At 42.6% G+C, this 15,487-nt stretch overlaps 1 pseudogene; it reads right to left on the bottom strand.

The window, feature by feature from the left end:
• Positions 1 to 5,928: 5,928 nt before the first annotated feature.
• Positions 5,929 to 6,677, bottom strand: LOC139457962 (uncharacterized; annotated as a pseudogene).
• Positions 6,678 to 15,487: the final 8,810 nt, after the last annotated feature.

Raw genomic sequence — 15,487 nt, 5'->3', positions numbered from 1 at the left:
ATTTAAATCCGAAACAACAATTCGTCTTAATAGACATAAAAGTTATTTATTTGTCAATACCCACTCGTCACCATAATGTCAGACATTTTCATATAATTGTTGTGTTTCAGTGTCATTTGTTACAATGGGGTCTGTAAATTATCATAACAGCTAAAGGACATTGTGGAACATATGGGTACTCTCAAAACTTCTATTCTGAAATATTTCCATTGTCACTGTCACTGTCACTGTTACTGTCAACTGAAAAATGTTTTGACTGACAGTTGCATGATCTAAACCATCTCTTTTACAACATGAAACTTAAATTCCGGTCCAACTTTGTCAGTGCACCCCCTCCGAATGCAATAATCATAATGTCAAATACCAAGGTTTTCAATTCACCTGTGAATTTCATCATGTACCGTATTGTATAGATACATTGAGCTTGTTCTGTTTATTTGCATTTGAAATAAGCTGAATAGAAATACCAAGAACATCACTAACACTGCTTTGATAATTTTGTACAGATCCTCACTGTATCTTCCGTTTGATAACTACTATAGAAAGATACGCTTCTGTTTTAGACTTTCCATTTGATATGATTTTATTACAGAAAAGACAGCAGTGGGTTGGCCTTACGCGCGAATTTCATGGGCAAATGAAGGGCTGTTCAGTTTACAATGCAGGCCCCCGTGTAACAACATGCATTAAAACACCAAAAATAACGTGAGTTTGTTAAACAACTTTTTCTCTACTTCATGACAATATCTGAAATTATAGTGACGAGTTGGTATGGACAATTAAACAACTTTCATGCGATTTAAGACGAATTGTTGCTTTTGGATTTATATCTATTTTGCAATTCATTTGTAGATATTGCAGCAAATGGACTGTAGGTAAAATGACCCATATATAGAGCTAACATATTGTAACCATTAGATGCTAATTAGTTCTCTGTCAAAACGATCATGGGGTACTCAAGACGTATTCTACCTCAGAATTCCCACAGAGGACAGCGAGTGAGTGAGTGATTTGGGTTTAACGCCGCTTTTAACAGTATTCCAGTTGTATCCGGGTTGTAAGCTTAATGTTGGAGGAAAGCCCGAAGTGATGCAGGTCTCTGACATCTCTCACTTCGGTGAAACCCACGCGCACGTGTATGGTGCTGACAAACCTAGAAACATAATCGTGGCGAACTGAGATTCGAACCCACAATCATAGATTTCTGGCGTGCCCAAGGGACGCAACTATGCACAGCGAATCACGGCGCCTCTGACGACTGGGCCACCCATGCTACTACTCCCCATGGGGGACAAGCTGTGTCAGTATATAAAGTGAATGCAATATAAAACCTACAGGCAAGTGATGAAAAGGATAAAGCAAAGACACAGACTGAAGAGTATGTCGACAAATAGAATATGTTGACCATTATGTTTCATGTTTTCTTTCACTAAATATTTGTTAACCTACTTTGCAGTAGGGGTATGTTGCTTCCGGTCATGTGATAATGATATTCTTTTATATTTGAAGACCCTGTGGGGATTCTGGGTTAGAACTGTTCCCTAGCAACCAATGTTGGCTGTAGAAGGTGGTCCCAAATTTCATCGTACCCCGAAGGTGTGGATCCCTGCTCACAATATCAATCACTGAAATCAATCCATCACTGAATTGTCTGGTCCAGACTATTTACGTGCCGCCATCATACATGTATAGCTGAAATATTGCTCCGTGCAGTTGATGATGCCATAATAATAGAACCTGTGACATGTACTACACAACATATTTACTGGAGACTGCAAAATAGGGTTCGCTCATGTACATCAACACGGATAATACAGGACGTTTAAAAGTACCGTGAAATCATCTGGTGTAAAATTGGTGATGACCTAGAGTGAATGCATACTCTATAATTTCTTTTATAAAACTTAATCAAAGTATCAGTGGGGCGGGCCCACTATTCATGAAAACAAGGAAGTATGAAACAACTGCATAATGAAACACTCCACCGCCAGCTCTCATGTAAGGGACATCTCAGTCGAGGATGATTTTGTTTACTTGTGAGTACTTGTGGAGAGCATGACGACTGACATCAAGATGAACCATTCCAGTAACTGGAAACTGTATCTCTCTGTTGTGTGTTGCATTCTCGTTGGAGGACTTCACAACGCCGATGGTAAGTGAATGTTCAATTACAGGCACTATTTATATAACCATTTGTACATGTTGGCATTTTGAAGAATCCTCGAAAGAGTGAATATCAGCAACGCTTCACATCATTCATGACATCCTCTAAATACTTGAATCATGAGAAAAATACAGTTGTTGATAACATAACATAAGAAATACCAGAGACCATATAACAGAGGGACGACCCTCACCAACAGTTTATCATAAACCATCAGCGCTACCGTCTGGCATGTAACTGACACACCCCGACACCCTGCTGTTAACCTCCCTGTACCGCTGCAGATGCCCGATAGATGCGCACACATTCACGAATGACCATTCTGGTAACCGGTAAACAATATTATATAAAATCCGGGGCGAGAGTTAATTCCCTTAGCCGTGATTTCTCCGACAACGACCAGCGACATTCCAATAAAAGGACGTCTCTAAGCGGATTACACAGATTTTTTTATCATATCTCTCCTTAGCACATGTCAGTTGGCTGCAAATTATTTGCTGAATATGTTTGTCTTCCGGGACATTTATTTCAGTTTACATTCGCCACAGCCATGGACGAGTTCATTCACTGAGACAATTTCGTCTTGGACCTAGATATGCCACTTGAAGAATTCCCGCTCTACGACCAGGGCTTGGTTTCGGATGACTTTTGGTCTGAATAGAATCACAGCGATGTTACCGCTAAAAAGCCGTCGGTAATACCTCCCAAAAAGTTTCACTCAAAGAAAAAGAAATGAAATGAAAATATGACGGCAGTCTACGAGCGTAGGTTTTCGAGGGCGTGGGAAGAAGCCGTTCCGATATAAAAAGTATTTTATTACGTATTTTATATGTTTTAAAAATCAGTTAATATATCACATTTTATGCTGTAAATGTTAACTATTTTAAGTAAACAAATATACCAAATCTACTACGAACGACACAGAAAACTACGATCCAGTAATTTGCACAGGAACTCAGGAAGTGTAAATAAAACTCATCAAGAAGCAAGGAAGACACTTGTAACATACCACCATATTCCCGATGTTCACAAAATATATCTCAAGATTAACTTTATATCTTATTATAAAGCCAGGCTAGATTTATTTGCAAAAATGCATGGTCACAGGCCGGTGTAGATGCTCCTGTTAGCCAGAAAAAAAATGACGCCTTATTAATATTTTTATTTCATGTAAATTCGCTTCTATTTTATAATGCTAATAGTTCCAGTGAATTAAAAATACAGTAAAGTACGTTTATAACGAACACGTTTATAACGAACTAAGCTATATAACGAACTTATATTTTAGTCTCGACAATTTGTTGTGTAAATGCTGTGTATATGCCAATTAACGAGCTACGGTTATTACGAACTAATATTAGTGGTCCCTTCGAGTCCGTTATAACCGTAGTTTACTGTACACATTGTGTACACGTTGTTTAATGAATTTTTGATGTGTCCGACAATTGGCATTAATCAAATGTTAACGTTAATACCAGTTCGGGGCTAGCAGTGATAATGGCGTTTGCTGGAACGAGATATATTTTTTCAAAGGGAGGCTACTGTTAAATTCGAAAGCAAAGGTGGCGATTGTAATTTTCCAATCGTGATTTAATATTACCCGATTAGTTTGATATTTCAGCATACAAATGATTAGGTATTTCAAGTATAACAATATAGCTTCAACGAGCATGGTACCAGATATATACTAGTATATCGTAAACTGTAGTAACGTTTGTAGTTTTCCAAATTGTTTCATCATATGGTTTTCTGTTTACATCTGATCAATGAAAAACAAACTTTAAACTCTAACCTGGAACGAGGCATGCAACTATTACTATTAAAACAAAACAAAACATCACAAACTCTGACATATGTAGATGTATTTATCATAGAAAAGGACAGTAGACCATCTTTTAATTTTACTGAATGACACCCTCCACCTTGTCTCGAACTTCTCTCCCGACGACTGCCGATATAATCCTTCTTCTTTCTTGTCATTCACAAACCAAATGATAATTTTATAATGCAAATATTTCATGTAACAAATATTTATTATCCCCGGCCAAGGGCCAGAATTCGAATTCAGTGGGTAAACAATGTATGCTTCTTAAAGAACATCCAACTGTTGACTCATTCCATAAAGAATTGCACATTTACTAGTGGTTACTTTACAGACAGCTGCTGGGGGGATAGGTCATCTTTCTGATGACTCTTGTTTTTGTATGATGTTTTCATTGTTGTGTAAATACCCAAAGTAAGTAGTACCTTCATCATATTTACATTATTATGATTGGATTTAGGCCCAGATCATATAGCTCATAATCAATATTTACACGGCATAAAATAAAAAAATAGATCAAATGTAGTCATGATTAATAAAGACAAAATCTACAGAAGATAACAAATATATATCATTGTCAAATTATGTAGCAATCTTCTATATGTGATAGAAGCCTAACTGAAACAAAGTTAATTGGTATGTTAAACTTATGAACACAATGGTAAAAAAAATACTCGTCCTACAAAAACAATTCTTATATCATACAATATAAGTCACTTTATAGAATGTTTCAAAAGATATATGTGGACGATAATTACAGACAAAATGCAAGTTATGTCGTCTGCCATATGGTAATTTAACTTAAAATATGACGTAAAATAAGTCTTTGCGCCAAAAATCATACAAAAAAACTAACGATCGTACCAAATTATCCCGCGATATGCCAAGGAGAGGCACTGGCCACCGAGCCATGGATGCCCATGCCTATAATAAAAACGGAAGATGAGATTGGGTTAAATGGCCGAGGGTGTGCAGGTACTAGTGGGCTATTAAGCTGCTAATTGTGTATACCAAAATGCTACCGTGGCCAACGGCGATTCGCTGCTGGCCTGAGACTGCTACCGCTGTCTGGCCCCCACGGTAGCATATTTAAACGCTACCATTGCTTGGCAACTCCCACGCTGCCAAAAGCAGCTCCCGCTGCTGGCCTAAGTCAGACTGCCCGGCCCCAGGTAGCCGGCCAAAGCAGATCCCACTGCCTGGCCCCATTAGCAAAACCATTGTGTGACTACTGCCGCGGACCCAACTGTCAGCTACCGCTTGACAGACGACTTCCTCCGCTGCTGGGCCCATCTACGTGGCAATTGTTTGCCCCAACGTATGTTATTTTACGATTCTCCGGCTGAAAACTCGGGAAAGACAAGCGTAGCGCTGATGGCACGGGAGAGCATCGGCAATAGTGTTAGCAGTGGAACATACATACTTTGCCTTAAATATAATATTATAATGGAGGCACTGCAGGATTAGGCGACGGAGTATGCTCATCACTCTAAGGGCCTTGGTCGACTGCTTGTTGATTATTGCTACGACGGCTTGGTTGTCGCAGTAAAAGAGGACCTTTTTGTTTGTGAGTTGCTTGCCCCAGAGTTGGATGGCCAGTGTGATGGGGAACAGCTCCAGGAGCGTCAAGTCCCGTGTAGTTCCATCCGTCACCCACTGGGTTGGCCATGCGCCGTTAAACCATTTGCCCTGCATGTAGGCCCCAAAGCCGGCACCACCCGCTGCGCCTGAAAACAGCTGGAGGAAATCGCTGTCTACCCATAGTTGGTCCTGAAACACTGAAATGCCGTTATAACTTGTAAGAAATGTTAACCACATTTGTAGGGCTTCCTTGACCCAGCTGGTAATCCTAATGTGGTGAAATGGTTGCTTACCTTTGCTAAGCAGATCAATTAGCCTTCGGCTGAATGCCCTTGCCATTGGTATAGCCCTGCACATAAAGTTAAGCTTGCTTATGAGGGACTGGAGGACCCTTTTTGTGATCTTGATGTTATCTGTTGACAGGATGTCTTGGATTTCCCTTGTCGCCTCTTTGATCTTGGACTCTGGGATTCTGATCTGCATTGCAATGGTGTTGATTTCCAGCCCTAGGAATGTCAGTTTGGTCGTGGGGCCCACCGTCTTGTCGTGCGCAATAGGACCCCAAGCTGTTCTAGTGTATTCACGCATCCGTTGAGGTTGAGCAGTGGCTGGTGCCTGCTCTGCCCCCTGTTAGGAAGTCATCCAGGTAATGCATGATCTGACACGTTGGAAGATGTGATTGCATGCACCATTGCAAGAAGGTACTAAACGTTTCAAATATGGCGGAAGATATGCAGCAGCCAAATGGTAAGCATTTATCGAAATAGAACTCACCTTCGTATCTGATGCCTAGTAGCTCGAAATCGGATGGGTGGACTGGTATAATTCTAAAGGCCGACTGAATGTTGAATTTTGCTAGTAGTGCTCCCTTTCCCAGTTGTTGAACCATATGAGTAGCTTCATCAAATCTGGCATACACAACGGAGCAGGCTTCTGTGTCTATGAAGTCATTTATAGATTTACCCCTGGGATAGGATAGATGGTGAATTAGATGGAATTCCTCCGCATGCTTACCCAGATGCTGACCATAGTCTGGCTGCTTCTGGGCACCAGGCCTATTGGGGATACTTGGAGGTTGTCTAGGGGTGTGTCCTTGAAGGGGCCTGCCATACTGCCAAGGTCGACTTCCTTTTGTAGTTTTTGTTTCACGTAGCCTGCCGTGTCTTGGTGCGTGGCTGATCGCAAGTTTCGTGCCAGGCGACCCGTGCGGCTTCCCTGGAAGTCGAGCTTAAAGCCAAAGCTAAAACCTACCCATAAATAATTTGCATCTCTGTAATTGACCCTAGCATTTTGGCGTAACCAGGGTGCCATTTCCACTGGGGAATGGGCCATTGAATTTACCTGCCTTGACGGCTGGTTTTCTGTTAGGGAAAGGCTGATTGGGCTTGTATGGGGTCGGTTGGACCCCATTCCCTCGAAAGCAGGTCCTAGAGCTGTGGGAATGTTTTCCACACTTACCGCATTTGTGAGTGTACTTACAGTTGACACTGCTACAGCCAAGTTTATTGAAATCCCAGCATACCTGACTGGCGATGTCCCCCTGTACGCGTGTCATTGCGCCCCGTCCGTCTGATTCTGGTTGTCCTACCGGCTATGTGACCATGTACTTAAGCCACAACTCCCCGTCGATGTTGTCCCAGCATCGTGAGGGGTCCCTTGACATTCTGTGTCGGAATTGTTGGTCGTAGGTTGACCAGGCATCCCCCCCGAATCGAAGTGCCGCTGTTCTTATGGTTTCAATGTAGGACAGCAACACCTGGGTTGTGCGGACCTCAGAGTGCCTACTAACATAGATATACATGAAAATGTGGAAAGCTGAGGTACAGGCGCTTTGGTTGCTGCTTTATTGGTTTAAAAATGATCTTACCTGAGGAGTCGTACGCCATGGTAATCGTACCGTCCTCGTGACTTCCCTCGGTGTTTGGTAGGATTGTGCCGAGGTCGACAAACTCGCCACGCCAGATTTTTTCCCTCACCTGTTGTTTGACGTGTGCGTCTATTCCATCCGCACGGAAGGATAGGGAATCCCCGTATCCTGCTTTGTGATTGGCTGGCCAAGCTGCGTCACCGTCGGCCTCGCTGTGAGCATCGGGGATTCTCCCTATGTTGGGCGAAATGGCGGGAGAACTAAAACCAAGCCTTACCTGTTGCGCTAACCGGGCCGGGCCCTGAATGTTCCAGCAACTGGAGTATTTTTTCCAGTTGCTCGTCTACCTGGGTAGCCGAGTTGGCAGCCTGCGTGGCATTTACAAGCTGCGCCGATTGCACGTTAATTCTGTTGCCACCTTGGATATTTCCGTAATTGGCAGACTCACCATCAACTGTTGCCTCCTGCACAATGTGTACTCCCGGGGTTTGTCTTCAGGTTGTCCTGGCCTGATTTGCTCCCCTCACCAGCTTGTGGTTGACGGCTGCTCTTCTCTTGGGAGGCATCACGAAAGGTCGAGGTGGTGAGTTGGTATTCCACAAGCGTAAAAATGTCCCGAGGATGAAGTTTGGGAGTAGAACGGAATAAATGCGATACCGCGAGTGCTGAAATAGGTAGTATTCAAAGCGTAATCGGCGAAACGTTCGTGATTGTGTAAATGCGATACGGGGAGTGTTGGAATAAATGGTATTCAAAGCGTAATCGGCGAAACGGTTGCGACTGGGTACAAAGGAAACGTACAAAGCGAAAGCGGTTAGGTACAGTCACACGCGTGTGTACTTGAAGAAGGACTGTCCGCAAATGATGGACTAACAAAAGGCGGGATGAGGCTTGCGCGGGATTATTCACTGGGCACGGTGCAGAGTGGTGACCCGGGGGTGATTGAGTTACAAGGGGTGATTGGGTTACAGACGTAATTAGACAACGGTTTGGATACGTGCGATAAAAGTCATTTAGTAGTTAGTACTAAATGTAAATAACTTTGGTTCCACGCAAGAGGAGAAATTGTGATGAATGTAAAAATATTTATTTCAGTACCGAAATTAGGAAAACATTCGTCTGTAAGCATGCAAAAATTAAGAGTTGTGGTCTAATTATTTCGGAAAAATTCAGACTTAGTCGCATTTCTTGTGTCAAAATCTGACATTTTGCAACCGCCCTTAATTTGTTAATGGCACTAAACTAATTTTTAACATATCTCTTTTTATACACCTCAGTAACCAAGGACTTTGATTGCGAATGAGAGGCTGTTACTGAAAATCAAAATCTGCTCTTTTGCCGATTTTACATGTGCGCCATTTTGTTCTCTCGGACAAAGACAAAGCGTGATCACATTCATCAAATACAGTGACAACAACTAACTAGGTGGCAAATAAATCTCAGTTGTAATGTTGACAATGCTAAGAAATACATGAGTGTATATATGTATTGTGAAATATATCTTTTGCATGGTAAAAAAAGGCGACAACGATGACTGCAGTGAACGCCTCTCTGTCGGACAGGTTGCGCAGTACAAACTATAGCACTGATCGTGTGCAAGCCTAGAGGGCCATGCCTCTATTTTATGGTCTCTTGAAATACATTCTAAAGTATGTTCATTGTACTACACTATTACTTTTGGCATTTTAATTCCTTACGCAGCTCTCGAGAACCGGTAACCCCTTTGATCAGTCGGCTATCAGAGATCTATTTTCTCCTCCTGTTTAAGGAGACATCACAAACTAGTTGATTGTGACATAGAAATCATGCTTGCTGTGAGTGGCCAGACATTCTTCCCCCCATGTCAACGTTGCTTGTTACCTCATTTTTTACCTGTGTGTTATGCACAGGACCACATGCCAACAGCATTAGATGATGCACACTCAATCCCACCATCTCGTTTCCACCGATTTTATTTGTGTAATTTTACATCAGTGAGAAGGTTTCAGTGAATTGATGTCCGTTACATGACAACCTTTGTTATGATGGACTGTAACAAAGCAAATCTGAATTTGACAAACTGGCTGTTAACAGCACAAGCTAAGACCCATGTCATCTGAAGCTGCAATAAGTTAATCAAGAAATCTGTACGTAAAATAATTATAATTCTGTGTGAAACCACCAAACAAAGAAATGTTGTAGAATTAAAATTGTAGTATATAATTAACTAGGTTTACAAATTACTGCATCAAAGAGCATACAATGGGAGTATATAATACGATAGCAGCGGTTATAGCAAGAAAGACAAGGATAACACTATTCACGTAGCAGCAACAGTGGTCAAGCTTCAAAAATAAGCCTAGGCTTGATATCCAGGTTGAAACAAATGATCTTCACAGAACCGCTGGTCCTGACGTAATGAGAGATGAGACAGACACACACCTGCCCCCTTATAAAGTCTCAATCCCTTCTAGAAAAATCTGTATGATGCTGGATTATTCTTTGAAATTTATGTTACTGCTTCTGTGTTGGTAAAAAGCAAAGCAATGCTGGATAATTTTGATATAAATAATTTTGTGTTTTGAGTTTTGAATGATAAAAATACTTCCTTTATCAATTCTTATCCTCATACAACCTATTGGAAATTCCTTCTCTCGTCAATCGCATAACACAGAACCCAAAATGTGCCCCAAATGAGAAAAGTTGAATTCCTACTTACCTCATCATCAGCTTCATGGCAAGTTGTGTTCCTTTACACCTTTTTGTGATTTTTAACCACATGGTCGGTGGATGGTGGCTACACAAAATGGTTTTGGTCATCGAGTGTTATTACAAGCACAGCCCTGGTTGATAGTATCTTTTATTACTGTTTGTTTGCTGCATTTCTGAATATATACACACAAAAGTTAAGCACACCCTAATATATTCCATTATTTTTTGGTCCCAATATTTCTAACAGTCATGAAAAGATATAATTATGGAAAGAATTATGTTTTCTCGAGATGATGTTATCAGTCATGCGTGACGAAAGTTCACGTGCCATGCATGGTATGCCGGTGTAGCATGCTACCCTTGAGTATCTCTAACAGCAGTATATCCAAACGTTAAAATTGCTTTCTTAAGCTCGGTTTCAAACAGTTATTCCATGACATTGTGTCACCATGACACGATGGTGATTATCAAACGCCACAAGATGGCAAATAATCGGCATGCATAACGCAGGAATGTCTTGTAATGCCATTGGTCGGAATTTGGGGTATCATCACACTGTCGTAAGCCGTTTAGTCGAGAAACATGTTCAGACTGGTGATGTACAGGACTGTCCAAGATCTGGAAGACCTACTGTGATGACACATAGCGAAGACAGGGACCTTCTTTGTCTCATAGGCCGAGAACCCTTTTTAACAAGTACTCGTCTGAAACAGCTGTGGTTGCCCAATCGTCGTTTCAGCACCAGAACCGTCAGGAACGGGCTAAAAGCAGCAGGACTGAGGGCTAGATGAGTCATAAAGTGTTCCTTGTTGAGAGATCACCACAAAGCTGCTCGTTTAGCATGGTGTATTGCACGACAGAACTGGAATCTGAGAACTTGGAGACGGATAAATTGGTCAGACAAAAGTCGCTTTCTGCTCCACATCACTGATGGAAGAATGAGTGTTTGGAGGCACCGGAACACGGCCTACACCCCCAGCAACATTAAACCGACTGTTGCATATGACGGGGGTGTATCTCTCATGATTGCAGATTGGATTTGGTCACCATAAGGGGCAACTTAATAGGGGCTCAGTACATCCAGGATGTTTTGAGGCCAGTCGTCGTTTGTCATTTTGACAACCACCCTCTTGCTACCTGACCTCAGTACATGGATGACAATGCCAGGCATCATTGATCGCATGCAGTCGTGGATTACATGAGGGCCAATGCAATAACGACTCTAATCTGGCCAGCAATGAGTCCAGATTTGAACCCCCTTAAACATGTTTGGGATATTCAGGGGCGGTGCATACAAGCACGAGATCCTCCTGTACAATATCTACGTCAATAGGAAGCAGCACTGCGTCAGGAGTGGTTGTTGTTGACCCATCAACACATCCAACGTCTGACTGGAGGCATGAGACCTTTCAATTGACTAGACTTTTGTTGCCTTCCAGGAGGCAGTCGCAACTACTAGTCTGCACTTTCTCTCTGCCACCTACTTCACCGCTTCAATGACTTTTACACCAATTGCATTGCTTCAGAGCGCTGCATGGCTCGCAACAACTATTAGAGATGTCTGCATGACGCCTTCACCCGCTACTCTGCCGCTTTAACACCTTCTACAATGGCTTCATTGCTTCAGAGTGTTGTCTCTTTTAGGCCTTTGTTGCCTCCTTGTTGATGACTGCTAGTGCGTTTAGAGGCAACCAAGGACTGCCTCCATTGATGGGTCAGATGTCTTTTGGGTACCCTTCTGCTACATTACTTCATGGCCAGGTATATGCTTCCTCAATGATGACACCATCTTCAATGGGTTTGGTGTCCCCCACACCTGTGATGCCTGTGATGTGATCCTGGTGGCAGATGTTGTGGGCATCTCATTTTTCCGTGCCTTGATCTACTTCCTGCACTTTGTAGACAACTGCATCTGAATCTTGCGATGGACCACATTTCAACATGAGAATAGATCCTATGTTTCATACATGCCGGTCCTCGTGGGTACAGGAGCAGACAGCACAGATACAATGAGTGAGTGAGTGAGTGATTTGGGTTTAACGCCGTTTTTAACAGTATTCCAGTTATATCACGGCATGTCAGCTTAATGTGGGAGGAAAGCCCGAAGTGATGCAGGTGTCAGACGTTTACCACTTCAGTGAAACCCACGAGCACGGGTATGGTGCTGACAAACCTAGAAACATAATTGGGGCGAACCGGGATACGAACCCATAATCATACGTTTCTGGGGTGCCGAAGGGACGCAACTCTGCACAGCGAATCGCGGCGCCTTAGACGATTGGGCCACCCGTGCACCCCAGATACAATGAACCGTGAGTCACAAATACACTGCATAAATGATTTTGTATCAACATATGTCAATAGGTTCCGTTAACTACAACACCTTTATAAGATGCTCACTTTCCCTGGGACCTTGCATTATAGTTGGATCAAAACATTCAGATACTTCCAACACAGGGCATACGAGAGATCTTGCGGAATCAGCTCACAACAGTGTTTCACTCCACGAGCATATGAGTCTGCTCACAACTTTCTTGCCGAAGATGGTTATTTTAGTGACGCATCACTCAGTGTGCATACGTCGTCTGGTCGCATACTGAAGGAGACAACATAGGTGTGTCTGGCAGCCCGAGCATGAATGAATTCCAAAATGACTCTAGACTGAACCGTCAAACAGTCATGACAGTAACACAGATGTCACCTTTGTCAATTGGAAATAACCATCAGTGCCCACAGTTTTTCATGGAAGCTTATACAGCTAAAGAATTTTGTCCCTCTCGTCACCTGGTTGTTGATGCATCTCTTCATGGTTGGGAAGCACCTCTTAAACTCAGGGGGTGTTGTCAGAGGAGCAGAAGAGGCTGCACACTTCAGTGTCACAATACGTCAAGAAGATGGGATCAACATACTGCAGTCACCTTTACTGGACAGGACGTTGCAGTTTTACAGGTAGCTTAACAGTTTGCCACTGGAGGCCAGAGCTCGTCATATCCCAGTGTTGACAAACATGCTGTCGAGACAAGAATAGTCCACTCCAAAGACAGACTACATCAAAGCATGTTTCATTTTATGTGCCAAGAGTTGGTTGGACTCAACACCGACCTCTTTGACACGAGATGTAATCACGAGCTTCTCAGACCTACTAACTTGTCATCATGTTGCACTAGCAATCTTGTCCAAATAAATACTTGAATATGCTTATGCACTGCTACCCAGAGTCCTGCAGAAGCTCGGATGATGCAGATAGTTTGTGTGCTTTTGGTAACTCATTATTTTCACAGGTTGTCTTCGAGCTGCAAGAGAACTCATCAATCCACAAATGAAGCAGGCACATCTCAAGAAGCAAGTGTGGTTGATCCACAAAAGGCGTTTCTGATCTTGAGGTACACAGATCTAAATTCTGCCAGAGTGCTTGATGACTGTAAATGGGATTTGTTTTTAAGGGTACTGTCGCACAATGGGGATAAATCCCATGGAGGTTACATATCAGGGTATTGGTGATTTTTAGTTGAACTTGCATTTCAGCAGTTGCAGGGAGGTATCGTTGGTACATATGTAGAGGATAGGTACTGGGCGCATTTTTATCAAAGAAAATTAGTGCTGCCCCAGAGAAAATGGAGGTGGTTAAGATAGTTTGCCTTAAGGATAAGAAAGACTGCTTCAGACCTCCTGCATGGGATATGGGTGTGGTTTTACAATATTGTATCACAAATCCCTAAGAGCCACTTGTATTGAAAAATCAATACAGTTTATTGTGCAGAAAACTATACTGAACTGCAAAAGTTCCTGTGACATTGAATTTAAGATTTAATGCAAAGTTATGTTTTTTGCCAAATCTGAAACAATTTCGGTTTGCAACAGATAAAAGACTCCTGTAAGTGTTCAAATGGTTTAATTTGCCATACTGACTTATGTGATTTCATAAAAAAACCATGAACATGCCAAAATGTCAATTTACAAATCAATTGCTTGTGTGTCCACCTCTGGTTGCGATGCAAGCAACACATCTTCGTCTCCTGGAATGGATCAGCCGCCGATCCATCTCATCCACATGTGCTCGATTGGTGAGAGATCAGGGGAGCGAGCTGGCCAGGGATGACATTCACTTTGTTTTGTTGAAGAGAATCCTGAACATGTCGAGCAATATGAGGCCGGGCGTTGTCATGTTGAAAGGTAATGCCTGGGCCATGACGACGCAAAAACGGTGGAACAACCGAGCCGATGTTCTCGTAGCGGTAGCGCTGTCCATTGAGATTTCCCTCTACCACTATCAAACGGGTCCTCTGTCTTGCTGTAATCACATCCCATACCATAACGCTGCCGCCCCCGAACCATGGCACAATGATTGATGTGGCTGAGGTGGAAACGAGACTCGTCAGTGAATAGAACTTGTCCCCACTGCTGTCTGCGCCACTGTAGACGTGCTTGACGGTGGTTTCCTGTCAAAATGGGACATCTGGCGGGTCTTCTAGCGACAATGCCTGCACATCTGAGGCGGTTTGTGAAGATATTCGTTGAAGGCCAGGGATGCTTCTTGCAGTCACTGTTGCTGGGTGGAATCAATTTCGTAGGTGTGTTCGAATCCAGTTGTCTTGTTGATTATTGGTTATGTGTGGCCTGCGACTCCGAGGATGGTCTCTGACTACATTCGTCTGTTGCCAATGTGCCATAAACACCAAATGGTGTTTCTGTGGACGTTAAATTGTCTTGCAACATCACGTTAACTTGATCCTGCTTCAAGCATACCAATGGCTCAAGACGCTCATTTTCGGACAGGCTTGGCATTTCGTAAAGTTGAATAATTGCGTAATTACGTTGTTATTCTGAGTGGTTGTTGTCAGCACGATGCTAAACAATGCATATGGAATCCCGTTAACGCACATGTTTTTATACCCATTCTTGTGTAGTGAAATGCATGGGGCTTGCATAAAAGTAAACTTTTGCGTGGAATTCATGCTTTTCTGTATCAGTTGCGTTTTTGTGACCTGATTCCATACATGTACTACAATATTGAAAACCAAACTTTACTTGTTTGAAAAATACACGAAAATATTGGTGTCACAGGAACTTTTGTTGTTGAGTATATATTTATCAACAGACTCCCTTGGCCACAGTTACATGCATTGGTGAAGTGCACGTGCGCAGGTTGACAGAGGACCCAAATGCCTACAGGAAGACAGGGGACATTTGTTTCTTTCCTAGGCACCATACAACCAGACTGAAGTCTGTAAGAATACCATGATGCGTCTGGATCTCATTTGTGACAAGAGGACAAAGGTGATTTATCTTTGAACCCTGTACACCTTTGGAATGTCACCTTCAAGTTACAAGTCATATATGTAAACAAGGAAAATGGTTGTTT

The sequence above is a fragment of the Haliotis cracherodii genome, unplaced genomic scaffold (genome assembly GCF_022045235.1).
Source record: "Haliotis cracherodii isolate W230 unplaced genomic scaffold, xgHalCrac1.p SCAF_12, whole genome shotgun sequence".
In the NCBI taxonomy this organism is placed as follows: Eukaryota; Metazoa; Mollusca; class Gastropoda; order Lepetellida; family Haliotidae; genus Haliotis; species Haliotis cracherodii.
The sequence above is the reverse complement of the archived record's forward strand: the minus strand, read 5'-3'. Positions and strand labels throughout refer to the sequence as shown.